Below are 15,575 nucleotides of genomic sequence, written 5' to 3'. Positions count from 1 at the left end.
TACAACACTGAACGAAATGATTACCTTGTGTTCATGGTTATAGTAATCAGTTACGAACAAATTGAGTCACTCTCATAGAAAAACAAGATTGTCAACTGTGGTAAGAAAAGTCAACTCGATCCACCTGTCACAGTTTCAAGTCACAATAAAAGAAAAGTGTCCCAAATGCACCCAGAAAGGCCAACAGTCAGACTGTGGCAATTAAGGCACAATATCTTGCTCATCAATGCCCAGCTTCATCATTTGGATCTGCAACTAAAAGTAAAACATGTCAGAAATCAAGTCAATTAAGCTGTCAAACTGACAAGTCACAATAATTGAACACAAGCTGTCCAGAACAACGGGCAGAACTGCCAACGCACTTAGGCTGTGGCAGCTTACGCACGATGTCTTGCAGTTCAAATCCTGCTTCATCCTTTGGGTTTGGAACAAACACTGGGTTGTCAGATCCAACTTTTCCAGCAACTTTCTGCAGGAAGACACCTTCAAACTGAAATTCCTCTCCATTCAGTACATCAACCCGAGCAATGTAATGCACAAATCTTGATTTGCCAGCACATTTGACAACTACAAAGTCACCTTCAATGATATCCTATTCACTGTCCACATCTGATTCGTCATCATACTCAACTTCTGAATCACCATCTGTCTCACTGGAACTAGGGGTGTTTGATCTTGGGGGACATGTCTTTTTCCCATTAGCTTTGAACAAGCATCTCTTTGATTTATTGGCTGATGGCTTCCGTTTGCGATTTTCAGATAGGGCTGCAAGCTCCTGGCATAATGGGGTGTGGAGATGGTACACCCAGTGTGGTGCAGGCTCGCAATGTATCCAATGACCGGGGTACGGTAATAATATGGTATTCTGTAAGCGCTTTGAGCCTTTGGGGAAAAGCGCATTATAAATGCTAATTATTATTATCTCCACCAACATGAGTTGGCAAGTTGAGCCATGGCTCGATTTGCCCCGTAGGGTCTGGCTCAACTTACCCCAGTCTGAACTTTCTGAGATGTCTCCACATACATACATCTTCTATGCATCCATCGTATTAAAGTGTATGACAAGAATGATTGATAGGAAGCTGAAATTTCAGCACAATAGTGAGCAAGACCTTTGACAAAAACTGTATTTTTTGCAAAACGGTATTTTTTGTTTTTTGAATAATCAATTAATTAAGGAGTTATTTAATTATTAGCGATTAATTAAGTACTTATTTAATTAATTAAATTTCCTTTCTCTTCTGACCATTAACTCAGGCACCTTTTGAGTTAGGAAGCTGATATTTGGACATGCCAATGACCAGGTGATTTGGGTGCAAAGGCTATTTTGATTTATCAATTAATCAATTAATCGATTAATTATTTAATTATTCAATTAATGACTAAAATCTTTTTTTTTAAGTTGCAGATTCTGAAGAAATGGTGGAGGTTTATGTGTTCTCTGACCGAATTGATTAATAATTTAATTTTTTTAATGATTATTATTTATTTATTTTCATTATTAATCATTTATTTATTTTCTTTCTCATTTGGCCATTATCTCAGGCACCTTTTGAGCTCAGAAGCTAATATTTAGACATGAGTGACCAAGTGATGTGGCTATCAAGGATATTTTTGATTTATTGATTAATCAATTAATCGATTAAATATTTAATTATTCGATTAACAACTAAAAATTTTTTTTTTTTCAGTTACAGATTCTGATGAAATGGTGGTGGTGTATGTGTTCTGTGACCGAATTGATTAATAATTTAATTGTTTAATGACTATTATTTATTTATTTTCATTATTATTTCATTTATTTATTTTCTTTCTCATTTGGCCATTATCTCATGCACCTTTTGAGCTGGGAAGCTAATATTTGGACATGACAGTGACCAAGTGATGTGGCTATCAAGGATATTTTTGATTTATTGATTAATCATTTTATCGATTAATTATTTATTGATTAATCGATTAATTATTTATTGATTAATCAATTAATTATTTAATTTTTTATTAATGACCTATTTAATTACATTTCTAAAAGATACATCTTCGGATGAAGCACTAGTGGTTTAGTTATTCTATTAGCCAATTGATAAAGAAAATATTTTGTGATAATCTTTTATTGATTTTAATTATACAATTAATCAATCAATTAGTGTACACCTCTCCCTCCCAATGCAGCCTCTGTGAGCTGCACTGCGGTATTGCCGGGCGCCAGAGGCGCCCCAGCAATGCCGCGCTGTTGGATATTTAATTATTTGGCATGGAGGCGGTGTACTTTGAATGTATGTGTACTTGTTTTCTTTCTTGTTTTTTCCTGACGATATCTCAGCCATCCTTTGAGCTAGGAAGCTGAAATTTCGGCACAATAGTGAGCAAGTACTTTGTCAAAAAAAATTATTTTTTGTTTTTTGATTAATCAATTAATTGAGGAGTTATTTAATTATTAGCGATTATTTAAGTACTTATTTAATTAATTAAATTTCCTTTCTCTTCTGACCATTAACTCAGGCACCTTTTGAGTTAGGAAGCTGATATTTGGACATGCCAATGACCAGGTGATGTGGCTATCAAGGATATTTTTGATTTCTTAATTAATCAATTAATCAATCAATTATTTAATTATTCGATTAATGACAAAAAGTTTTTTTTTAAATTACAGATTCTGATGAAATGATGGTGGTTTATGTGTTCTTTGACCGAATTGATTCATAATTTAATTTTTTAATGATTATTATTTATTTATTTTCATTATTAATCATTTATTTATTTTCTTTCTCATTTGGCCAATTTCTCACGCACCTTTTGAGCTAGGAAGCTAATATTTGGACATGACAGTGACCAAGTGATGTGGATGTCAAGGATATTTTTGATTGATTCATTAATCATTTAATCGATTAATCAATTAATTATTTAATTTTTTATTAAAGACTTATTTCATAAAATTTTTGAAACATACATCTTCGGATGAAGCACCAGTGGTTTAGTTATACTATTAGCCAATTGATTAATAAAATGTTTTGTGACAATATTTTATTGATTTTAATTATGCAATTAATCAATCAATTATTGCACACCTCTCCCTCCCAATGCAGTCTCAATGATCTGCACTGCGGTATTGCGGATCTGCACTGCACGCCAGAGGCGCCCCGGCAATGCCGCGCTGTAGGATATTTAATTATTTGGCATGGGGCGGTGTACTTTGAATGTATGTGTACTTGTTGAACTTGTTTTCAGAGTAAGATGTCGATTTCTTGGTGCAGATGAATTGAAAGTGCCAACAACATAAAACTTCACCGAAGCTCCCACCATTTGCCAGTTAATGATCTTAAAGCGCGGCGTTACGCGCGCTGCTTGCGAGCAAGGAGGAAGCGGACAAGCGGTAACTTATAAGCGTCTTTATTTCAGGAGCTCACTGTAACACTGGCGTGCTCCGGGCTGCGCGCCCGGTGTATATCATGAGGCCACGCCTACCCCTCGGGCGTGGCCACCGCCCACTTGGTGCGCGGAATGATGTCACCACGCCAGTGGGCTTTTGTGTCCGCCACACGCGCCCCCCCAGAATTCCCGCGCACCTGGAGGGCCAGTTTGCGGGGCAGACGAATGACCCGGCCGAAGCGCCCCCTGGCGATCGGCGGCGTCCGGGGTGCAGGGATGCCAGGTGGGATGCCCCTGGCTGCCCCTGGGATGGGTGCAGGACAGGGGGCGGCGTGGCGGCGGGGCTGGGCGGTGCCGGGGGTCCGCCCGCAGGGGGGCAGCCCCGACGTGGGGGTCGGGCCACTGGCGGTGGATGGTCCACGTCGAGGTGGGCCGGCTTGAGGCGGTCTACCGAAACGCGGTCAGGAGTACCGCCGATGTCCAGGGTGAAGTGCTTCGCCCCGGTCTCCAGCACGAGGAAAGGCCCGTCGTACGGGGGCCGCAGTGGTGTCCGGTGGGCATCGTGGCGGACGAAGACGTACTCCGCCGTGCGAAGCTCCGGGGCGACGTGCGTCGGTGGGTGCCCGTGGCATGCCGTTGGCACCGGGGCTAACCTCTGGGCGGTCTCTTGCAGAGCGGAGCGCTGCTGTGCCGCGGACCATGGTGCCGTGGAGTCGGGGAGGAACTCGCCCGGCACCCGCAGCGGTTGCCCGAAGACCAACTCCGCCGCGGATGCGCGCAGGTCCTCCTTGGGCGCCGTCCGGAGGCCCAGCAGGACCCAGGGGAGCCTGTCGACCCAGCCGCCGTCGCGGAGGGTGGCCCGGAGCGCGGCCTTCAATGAGCGGTGAAATCGCTCACACAGGCCGTTAGCCTGGGGGTGGTAGGCCGTGGTTCGGTGCAGCCGGACCCCGAGCCCCTGCACGACCGCCCCCCAGAGCTCCGAGGTGAACTGGGGGCCGCGGTCGGACAAGATGTCTGAGGGTGCGCCGAACCGGGCGACCCAGGTGGCGATGAAAGCCTGCGCGACATCGGCCGCCATTGTCGACGCCAAGGGCACGGCCTCCGGCCACCGGGTGGTGCGGTCCACCATGGTGAGGATGTAGGTGAAACCCCGCGAGGGGGGCAGAGGTCCCACCAGGTCCACGTGGACGTGGTCAAACCGGCGTTCCGGCACCGTGAACGGGGCCAACGGGGCCTGGGTGTGCCGGTGCACCTTGGCGCGCTGGCACGCGAGGCACGTCCTGGCCCAGCCGCGGACGGCCTTCCGGAGGCCATGCCAGACGAACTTGTCGGCGATCAGCCTTTGGGAGGCCCTCGCGCCCGGGTGGGACAGGCCGTGGATGGCGTCAAACACCTGGCGCTGCCAGCCCGCGGGCACGATGGGGCGAGGACGCCCGAGGGAGACGCCGCACAAGAGGGCCGCGCCCGCGCCATCGAATGCCACCTCGGTGACGCGGAGGCCCGCGACGGCGGTCCACAAGGCCTGGACGTCGGGGTCAGCGGCCTGGTCCGCTGCCATCCGGGCATAGTCGATGCCGAGGTGGACTGCGTGGGCGACGGCCCGGGAAAGGCAATCCGCCACCGGGTTGTCCTTCCCCGCGACGTGCTGGATGTCCGTTGTGTACTCGGACACGGCCGAGAGGTGACGCTGCTGCCGGGCTGACCACGGCTCGGTGACCTTGCCCATCGCGAAGATCAGCGGCTTGTGGTCGACGAAGGCAGTGAACGCACGGCCCTCGAGCAGATGGCGGAAGTGCCTGACCGCCAAGTGAAGCCCGAGCAACTCGCGGTCGAAGGTACTGTAACGGCGTTCGGGCGGGCGAAGCTGCCGGCTAAAGAACGCCAGCGGTTGCCAAGCTCCACGCACCCATTGCTCATGCACCGCGCCCACCGCGTAGTCCGAGGCATCGGTGGTGAGGGCGATCGGTGCATCGGGCGCCGGGTGCGCGAGCATGGTGGCGTTAGCCAAGGCGAGCTTCGCGCCCGTGAACGCCGTGTCCATCTGCTCGGTCCAGGTAACGTCGCCTTTGCCCGGCTTACCTCGGAGAGCTTCGTGCAGGGGGCGCAGGAGCTGGGCGATACGGGGCAGGAACCGATGGTAAAAGTTCACCATGCCCAGGAACTCCTGCAGCCCTCTGATCGTGCGGGGGCGCGGAAACCCCTTCACCGCCTCCACCTTGGCCGGCAGGGGGACGGCTCCGTGCCTGGTGACACGGTGCCCCAGAAAATCGATTATGGTGGCGCTGAACCGGCACTTTGCGGGTTTCACAATCAGGCCATGCTGGCCCAGGCGTTCGAAGAGCGTGCGGAGGTGGCGTAGGTGCTCTTCGCGGGACGCGCTGGCGACGAGGATATCGTCCACGTAGACGTAGACAAAATCCAAGTCACGAAGGACGCTGTCCATCAGTCGCTGGAACGCCTGAGCCACATTCTTCAGACCGAAGGGCATGCGCAGGAACTCGAAGAGTCCGAATGGCGTGATAACCGCCATCTTCGGGACGTCCTCCGGCCTGACGGGGACCTGATGGTAGCCGCGTATGAGGTCCACCTTCGAGAAGAAGGACATGCCCGCCAAACGGGCGGAAAAGTCCTGAATGTGGGGGACGGGGTAGCGGTCGGGAGTCGTGGCGTCATTGAGATGGCGATAGTCCCTGCACGGTCGCCATCCCCCGCCGGGCTTCGGCACGATGTGCAGCGGCGACGCCCAAGCGCTCTCTGAGCGCCAAACGATGCCGAGTCGCTCCAGGGTAGCGAACCCCGCTTTTGCCACCGCCAGCTTCGTCGGCTCGAGGCGGCGTGCCCGGGCGTAGACCGGTGGCCCGACGGTGGGGATGTGATGGGCCACCCCATGCTTGACGGCCCCCGCCGAGAAGGTGGGCCGCGTGAGGGCCGGGAAGCCGGCGAGGAGGCGGGTGAATGCGTCCGCTGCTGGAAGCGTACAGACCAACGTGGCCGGAACCAAACCGTTCGGCAAGCTGCTTGGCAAGCCGCTCGTTGAGCTGGGCAACGCACAAGCGAGCGAGCTGAACGTCTCGGCCTGGACAAGACGTCTGCGCTTGACGTCGACCAGGAGCCCATTAGCACACAGGAAGTCCGCGCCAAGCAGTGCCATGGGCACGTCGGCGGTGACGAACGTCCATCGGAAAACCTGCCCTCCGAACCGCAGAGAGAGGCAGCGTTTTCCGTACGTACGGATGGGCGTCCCGTTCGCGGCAAGCAGCGCGGGGCCCCACCCGTGGCGTGCTTGTCTGACGTGCCGGCGGGAACGACACTCACCTGCGCTCCCGTGTCGCACAGGTAACGGCGCCCGGAGAAGGTGTCCGTTATGAACAGCAGGCTGCTCGAACGGCCGGCGCTCATCGCCACTATTGAGCGCCGGCCCGGGCGTTTCCCGACCTGTTGTAGGAGCATGGCGGATGACACTGCCGAGCTTTGTGGCCGAACTTGGCGTGGAACCAGCACCAGGTGGTGGAGCTGGAGGAGCGCGGCTGGCTCCGCCAGGCCGGTGGAGTTGGCGGGTTTCCCCGCGGTGGCGGTTTTCGCCGCGGCGGTGGGCGGGGCGTGGCGGCGGTCACGAGGTGCGTATCGGCATGCTGCGTATGCTGTATAAGCTGATGCTGTGGATCAGCAGCATGAGCAGCAGCATCAGCAGCATCAGCCACGAGGCCCGTGACGGCCACGCCGACTCTCGCCCGCGTGTCCGAAGCGGCGAAGTACTTGTCCGCCTCGGCTGCCAATGCTCGGGGTTCCGTTAGCCCGGTCCCGGCCAACGCGAGGCGAACCTGCGCTGGAAGTTGGCGACGGAAAAGCGCCCGGAATAGAGAACCGGGGGCTTCGTCGCCCAACAGTGACAGCATATGGTCCATTCGGACCGACGGGCGCGTGTCACCGAGCTCGGGGAGATCCAGGAGGCGGTCGGCCCGTGCGTCGTCCGTGAGGCCGAACGTGGCTAGGAGTAGCCGCTTGAGTGCCTCGTACTTGTGGCCGTCCGGTGGGTGGCGAAGGACGGACACAACTCGAGCGGCCGTGCTGGGCCCGAGGGAGGCGACGACGTGGCAATAGCGCGTGTCATCGCCGGTGAGGCGCCGAAGCTGAAATTGGGCTTCGGCCTGGACGAACCAGACTTCGGCCTGAGCCTCCCAAAATTCGGGAAGTTTGATGAAGTTGGCCATGGCAATGGCGTCGCGTGTGGAAGGATCGCTCCGGCAGATCCAACGTCGAGGGGGTCACCAGTAAAGTGCGGCGTTACGCGCGCTGCTTGCGAGCAAGGAGGAAGCGGACAAGCGGTAACTTATAAGCGTCTTTATTTCAGGAGCTCACTGTAACACTGGCGCGCTCCGGGCTGCGCGCCCGGTGTATATCATGAGGCCACGCCTACCCCTCGGGCGTGGCCACCGCCCACTTGGTGCGTGGAATGATGTCACCACGCCAGTGGGCTTTTGTGTCCGCCACAATCTCATATATATATCGCTGGTGCATCTCCGTTTTAATCAAAGCTCACGGTTTCTCCAAGGTTGTTTAAAAAACGAACTTTCTTTAAATAGTGCAGCAACTGAAATGATGCAACAAAGTGTGTCGTCACTATAACGTCACATTAACCATCTCTAGCTATTGGTATACTGTAATTGGCAGCACGTGACTTAAGACAATGAAAGAAAGTTGTATTGTAAATGCAAGTTCAACAAAGGTTTACAAAGAAAGACATTTGGTGATCATTCAATACGCCTTCTGTTTGAGACCGTCTGCACCCATTCAAACATCTGAGGCCTTCTTCTTTCGTCTGCAGCACAAAGCTGTGGTGTCGCATCATTGGCTGAGGGCGCAGCTGTGCCGCTCGTGCAGTGCCCCCTGCTGGTTAGGGCAGGAATTTGGAGAGGATGGCTTGGAAAAGAGTATGCATACCTCTGAGCCATCCTCTCAGCCCATAATATCTGATGTGTATATGTTTAATGGCATCGGTCTTCCAGGTGTACCAATTACAACACAACTTGGGTATGTTTAAATTGCATCATGTAATCTCTATTTTCATTACGAGTACACCCGCTCTCTTCATATCAGGAGCGGCAGGAAGTACAGTATTAGCGGTTACCGGAAGCATGACACAATCACCTTGCAATGGCGGATGACGTAACCGGCGGGCGGTTACTTGCCCGGACTCGCCCGGACGTGTCCGGACTTGCCTTGCCCGGGCGGACTCTCGATTTGCATACCACGCCCCGTTGAGAGGGGTAACTGACTTATTTGCATATCACGCCCCGCCTGAGAGGCGTGGCTTTTGTGTGGTGAACTTTTGATATAAATTGCCGCCCATGTTAACGGGCTATTCAGTGCTTTTGAGTTCTTTCGAGTTGAGCTAGAATAAATAGCTCAGTGAAACTTCGTTCCTGGTGTCGTCCATTTTGTCCGGCTTTATCGTGCGAGCATAGCTCCACAAATGGTAACCCCTCTTCGAGAACATGGCGATGGAGTCATCTGTAGCTTTGAAGCTCCCTGGCTTCTGGGAATCACACGCAGCCGTCTGGTTCGCCCAGGCAGATTCTCTGTTCGCCCTGCGGAACATCACGGAGGACACGACGTGCTACCACCATGTGGTCTCCGCGCTCAACGCCTCCACTGCTGCCCGGGTCCTGAGCTTCCTACAGAACCCACCGAACGCCAACAAATACGGCGCGCTCAAAGGCCTACTCCTCGGTGCGTTTGGACTCACGGAGACCGAACGCGCGTGACAACTGCTCGACCTCCCGGAGCTGGGTGAGGCCCATCCATCCGAGCGCATGGACCACATGCTGGCTCTACTCAGCGATCACAGCCTGGATTTCCTCTTCCGCGAGCTGTTCCTCCGGCAGCTACCCGGGCAGGTACGGTTAGCTTTGGCTAACTCGCCCATCATGGACCCTCGCGCCCTGGCCAAGGAGGCCGATAAATTTTTCTCGGCCAGGCGACACGTCGGAGCGGCCGCCTGGAACCCTGGGCCGACCGAGGCAACGCCCGCGCCACGACCGGCGCCACCATCAGCTGAGTCAGCGCCACTGGCGGCAGCGGCCGCCGCGACGCCCCGTCGACCGAACCCGACGAGACTGCCGGAGCCTCCACCAGGGCGGACCATGTGCTACTACCACGCCAGGTTCTGGCAGAAGGCCAGAATGTGCCGCCCACCGTGCACTTTTGGCAGGTCGGGAAACGACGAGGCAGGCGCTCGCTGCCTGCCATGAGCGTCGGGCATTCAGGCAGCCTTCTGTTTATCACGGACACAGCGTCCGGGCGGCGTTTTTTGTGTGACACCGGCGCTCAGCTGAGCGTGATACCCACCTCGGTGCAGGACAAACAGGCCACACTTTGCGGCCCCGCTTTGGTTGCCGCAAACGGCTCCTCCATCCGCACCTTCAGTTCGCGCAGCGTCGCACTCTGCTTCGGGGGCCAGCGCTTCAGGTGGGACTTCATCACGGCGAACGTGCCCATGGCCTTGCTGGGTGCAGATTTTCTGTGCGCGCATGGGCTTTTTGTGGACGTCAAATGGCGTCAGCTCATCAACGCGGAAACCTTCAGCTCGCTCGCTTGCTCATTGAGCAGCTCCGCACCAACCAAGCTAGCCTGCGCGCTCCCAGCCGCGGACGATTTCACCCGCCTGCTCGCCGAGTTTCCCGCCCTCACGCAGCCGACGTTTTCGGCCGTCGCCGTCAAACACGGCGTCGAACACCACATCCTGACCACAGGTCCACCAGTCTACGCCAGGGCTCGTCGCCTCGACCCGACCAAACTTGCCGTGGCGAAGGCGGATTTCGACGCGCTGGAGTGATTGGGCATTGTGCGGCGCTCGAATAGCACGTGGGCCTCGCCCCTGCACATCGTGCCCAAACCGGGTGGCGGATGGCGACCATGCGGCGATTACCGCTGCCTCATCGACACCATCACTCCCGACCGGTACCCGATACCACACATACAGGACTTTTCCGCCCGTTTGGCGGGGCAAGTGATCTTTTCCAAGGTCGACCTCATTCGGGGCTACCACTAGGTACCCGTCCGGTCGGCCGACGTGCCGAAGACGGCGGTAATTACACCTTTTGGCCTCTTCGAGTTCCTTCGCATGCCGTTCGGCCTTAAGAACATGGCCCAGGCCTTCCAGCGGCTGAGGCACAGCGTGCTGCGCAACCTCACCTTCCTTTTCGTTTACTTGGATGACATTCTCGTCGCCAGCACTTCCCGAGTGGAGCACCTCATCCACCTGCGCACGCTTTTTGAGCGCCTCGGCCAGCACGGCCTCATCATCAACCCGGCGAAATGCCAGTTTGGCGTAATGGCCGTCGACTTCCTGGGGCACCGCATCACGAAGAGCGGGGCCGTCCCTCTGCCTACCACGGTGGAGGCAGTCACAAGTTTCCCGTGCCCCCGCTCCATCAAGGCCCTACAGGAATTTTTGGGGATGGTAAATTTCTACCACAGGTTCATGCCTCGCACCGCCCAACTCATGCGCCCCCTGTACGAAGCCCTCCGGGGCAAGCCGGCCAAGCACGACGTCGCCTGGACCAAAGAGATGGACGAGGCGTTCACGGGCGCTAAGCTGGCCCTCGCCAATGCGACCATGCTGGCGCACCCGGCGCTCGACGCACCCATCGCCCTCATCACAGACACTTCCGACTACGCGGTGGGCGCCGTGCATGAACAGTGGGTGAACAGGGCTTGGCAACCGCTGGCCTTCTTCAGCCGGCAGCTTTGCCCTAAAGAGCGCAAGTACAGCGCTTTTGACCGCGAGCTCCTCGGATTTTACCTGGCCGTTCGCCACTTCCGCCATCTTTTAGAGGGCCACCCGTTCACAGCGTTTGTGGACCACAAACCCCTGGTCTTCGCCATGGCCAAGGTTGCAGAGCCGTGGTCGGCCCGCCAGCAGCGCCACCTCTCCGCCATGTCCGAATTTACGACGGACATCCGGCACGTCGCGGGCAAGGACAACGCTGTGGCCGATTGCCTCTCCCGGTCCGACGCGAACGCCGTCCACCTCGGTGTGGACTTCGCCCGCATGGCGGCCGACCAGACCGCCGACCCCATGGTGCAAGCCCTCCGGACAGCAGACACAGGCCTGCAGTTGGCCGACGTCCCCTTCGAGGACACAGGCGCAGTTATCCTGTGCGATGTTTCCCTGGGCCAACCTCGCCCCATCGTGCCCACCGGATGGCAGCGGCACATTTTTGACGCCCTCCACGGCCTTTCCCACCCGGGCCGGAAAGCGTCGCAGAAGCCCGTGGCAGCAAAGTTCGTCTGGCATGGGCTCCGTAGGGACGTCTGTGACTGGGCCAACGCCTGTGTCGCCTGCCAGCGCGTGAAGGTCCACTGGCACACCCAGGCCCCGTTGGCACCATTCGACGTGCCTGCGTGGCGCTTTGACCACGTCAATGTGGACCTGGTGGGACCCCTTCCCTCCTCGCGGGGCTTCACCCACCTCCTCACGATGGTGGACAGAACCACCAGGTGGCCGGAGGCTGTCCCGTTGGCATCAACAACATCCGCGGATGTGGTGCAGGCCTTCATTGGCACCTGGATTGCCCGTTTCGGCGCCCCCTCGGACATCTCCTCCGCCAGAGGCCCGCAATTCACCTCCGAGCTTTGGGGCGCGGTCGCCCAGGCCTTGGGGGTCAAGCTACACCGCACCACGACCTACCACCCCCAAGCCAACGGCTTGTGCGAGCGGTTCCACCGCTCGATGAAGGCCGCTCTCAGCGCCAGCCTTCAGGACGACGGTTGGGCCGACAGGCTCCCGTGAGTCCTATTGGGCCTACGAACGGCCCCTAAAGAGGACCTCCAGGCTTCCACCACCGAGCTGGTCTACGGCCAGCCACTGCGCGTGCCGGGCGAGTTCATCCCTGACGCCACCGGCCCCTGGTCTGCGGCTCGCCAACGCTCGGTCCTCCAGGAGGCCGCCAGGAGATTTGCCCCTGTGCCCACGTCCCATCACGGCTGCCCCCAACCCCACGTCCCCCCAGCACTTCGCACTGCGGAGTACGTTTTTATCCGGAAGGACGCACACTGGGGACCGCTCCGGCCGCCGTACGATGGACCTTTCCGGGTCCTGAAGAGGGACGACAAGTCGTTCATCATTGACATCAGCGGCAAACCGGACTGCATTTCCATGGACCGCCTCAAGCCGGCCCATTTGGACCTCGACCAACCTCCACGGTTGGCCCTTCCTCCACGACGGGGCCGTCCCCCGTCAACCAAGCCCCCAGCCCGACCATCCACCGCCACGCCACCTACCACCCCCACACAAATCGCCAGGGGTCATTTCGGCCGGGTCATCAAGACCGCCCTCAAACTGAATCTCCCGGTGCAAGTTAATTCTGGGGGGACGCATGTAGCGGTTAATGGAAGCATGACACAATCACCTTGCACCGGCCGATGACGTAACCGGCGGGCGGTTACTTGCCCGGACTCGCCCGGACGTGTCCGGACTTGCCTTGCCCGGGCGGATTCTCGATTTGCATACCATGCCCCGTTGAGAGGCGTGGCTGACTTATTTGCATACCACGCCCCGCCTGAGAGGCGAGGCTTTTGTGTGGTGAACTTTTGATATTAATTGCCGCCCGTGTTAACGGGCTATTCAGTGCTTTTGAGTTCTTTCGAGTTGAGCTAGAATAAATAGCTCAGTGAAACTTCGTTCCTGGTGTCATCCATTTTGTCCGGCTTTATCGTGCGAGCATAGCTCCACAGTATGTTATTATCTTATTTGGGGTATATAGATTACAGTAGATCTCTGCTCGGGTCTGTCAGTCTGTAGTGGACACGATAAGCACAGATTGCCTCAAGGATGTCGGATTCCTGCAGATTTTTTGAAGTTTCATGTTAAACAGCAGTAGTAACTGTTCAAAAAGGTAATAATATGTGTTTGAGGTTTATCTATAAATATTTTTACTTCTGGCAGGGTTGCCCCACCATATGCAGCGATAAGCGAATTATACTTGTTAACATGGCATTTGTTCAAGGAGGAAAAAACCCCTGGGGCGAGGGGATATTAATAGTATTAATATTCTTTTGTAATAACATTAATATTATGCGATTATCCATTGTGTTGTTATTACTTTTGTTATTATAAGCGGGCTTGGAAAAACGCCATTATGAGCTAGATTTACACGGATATACATACACCTCAACATTGATTTCGCCCAAGGACAAGGTGGAGAACCCTTTGATGAGGGGAGCAAATGAAGTCGCTACAGCCTCTGTCATGTGACCTTTTGTCCTCCTGTCGAGTTTGGTTGAGATTGGAAAAGTAACGACCGAACTTTTCACGGTTAGACAGACAGAGAAAACCTATTGCGTATTTTTGTATGTCGATGATTCTTACCCATCCCCAGCCCCTTACTCTCGTTCAGGTTAAACGGCATCTGCCAATCTTTCGCCCAATGTATGAAAGCATCAAAACTTTCTGAGTGTCTATGCCATTCCCTCATCCACCATTCCACCCAATCAGGAAGTTCTTCAAAGAACTCTAATTAATTTGTTCAGCATGACCAAGCTTCAGTATTGTAAAAGTTAAGGCCCCTGTGAGATTCGAACTCACGACCCTTGGTTTACAAGACCAATGCTCTAACCCCTGAGCTAAGGAGCCAGTGGATATGGATGCCACAGTGACTTCATTTCCTGTCTCCTTTGACGACTTTTAAATTCCAATCCTGTGCGGTTTTCACTTGGATATTGTGCAGATTAATTTATCCAAGCTTCACCTTGTTGTAACATCCAGATCTGCATGCCAAGCAAATGATAGAGCAGATGTCTATCAGTCTTAGAAACCCCAACCCACATGAGATTAAGCTGTAAATAATGGGATAAAAACTCAATGAAGGTGAAAAATAGATATGGGGAAGATGGAAGATGCGTGAGGAGATAAAATATAAATGTCAGTTTCTTTCATTGGGAACAGGACAGATTTTCTGGGTTTATCTGCAATTACCTGTCCAATTATATAATTCAACCTTTTGGCCAGGATTCTGACTTCACCAAGGCCTACTATTTTCTTGAATACAGAGTCCAGGCTCATGTAAGAGCTAGAAAACAGAGCGGATCAGGACGCAACATAACAAAATGAACATCAGGAGGAGAAGGAGAGAATGCCAACAGCAGGACGGAGGAAGAAGGTAGATGGAGACGGACAAACAAGGGATGCTGGTAATAATGAGGGGTAAGGGAGAATGCAAGGGGTGGACAAGATGGATACAAAAGCAAAAACAATTGAGGGGTGAGGGTGGTTTCACGGGTGTAAAAATATCATGACTTTGGATGGGGGTTGACTTGAGATGGTGGTGAACAGTTGTCTTGAAGACATGGAGGGAAGAATTGTATCGAAGAGAATGTGGAAGTAGTTGTTGTTGTATAGCCCCAGCGAGTGCTCTTTAACAAGGCCTCGGCATGGAGACAGTCGATCAATCTCGCAGGGTCGACCGAGACATCCCCCATATCCAGGATGGTGTACCACTGCCTTCACGAAGTTCGGGCCACGACAAAGTTGGAAAGAAAGAGAAAGAAAGAGAGAAGAGGCAAGTGGGAAAGGGCCGGTCCATGGGGACCAATCGGCACAATGACCGTGACCGCTCTGCCCTGACGAATCTGGGAGGCAGCCAGGCAGGGAAGAATGGGGAAGATTTGGACCCCGACTTGTATTGGGGCGCCCGATAGATGTAGAATGTTGAAGTTGGTTTCACAGGTGGAGCAATGTAGGAACAAATGAGTGGAGGTGGAGCAGCGGTTCTGGGTGAGCGGTGATTTTGAAAGACATTGCGAGATGTACAAGAAAGCTAAACCGGCAGCTTCTCCTCACACACAACTACTGGTTTAGTGTCCACTCTCTCCATGTGAATCGTGTTCCGGATTCGTCACTTCCGTTGTGGTGGCTTTCATCCACTTGAGAGTTCTGGTTCCATGTATTATTATTGTTGTTGTTTGAGGGAAATAGCAATTATTATTGTCAAAAGGTAAAAGGAATGTTTTAAAATGAAATAGGAACCGGACGGCGATGAAGAGGAAGAAGAGGAGAAAAAAGGGCGGAGCAAGAGAGTCGGACAAGAAGCTAGAAGGAGCCGAGCTCCGAGTTCTAAAGCGAACGTTGGCGAGCAAGAGTCACTAGCGAACTTTCGGGTTTCCCAGGGAAGGGATGCCTGCGACAGAGGGGTTAGCTCTGTGACAGA

At 53.9% G+C, this 15,575-nt stretch overlaps 1 non-coding gene across 1 annotated transcript; it reads right to left on the bottom strand.

The window, feature by feature from the left end:
• Nucleotides 1-13,929: 13,929 nt before the first annotated feature.
• On the bottom strand, nucleotides 13,930-14,002 carry TRNAT-UGU (transfer RNA threonine (anticodon UGU)). Its single transcript has one exon. It is a non-coding gene; the product is annotated as a tRNA-Thr (tRNA).
• Between the last annotated feature and the right edge of the window lie 1,573 nt (nucleotides 14,003-15,575).

The sequence above is a fragment of the Myxine glutinosa genome, chromosome 1 (assembly GCF_964187855.1).
Source record: "Myxine glutinosa chromosome 1, kmMyxGlut1.1, whole genome shotgun sequence".
In the NCBI taxonomy this organism is placed as follows: domain Eukaryota; kingdom Metazoa; phylum Chordata; class Myxini; order Myxiniformes; family Myxinidae; genus Myxine; species Myxine glutinosa.
The sequence above is the reverse complement of the archived record's forward strand: the minus strand, read 5'-3'. Positions and strand labels throughout refer to the sequence as shown.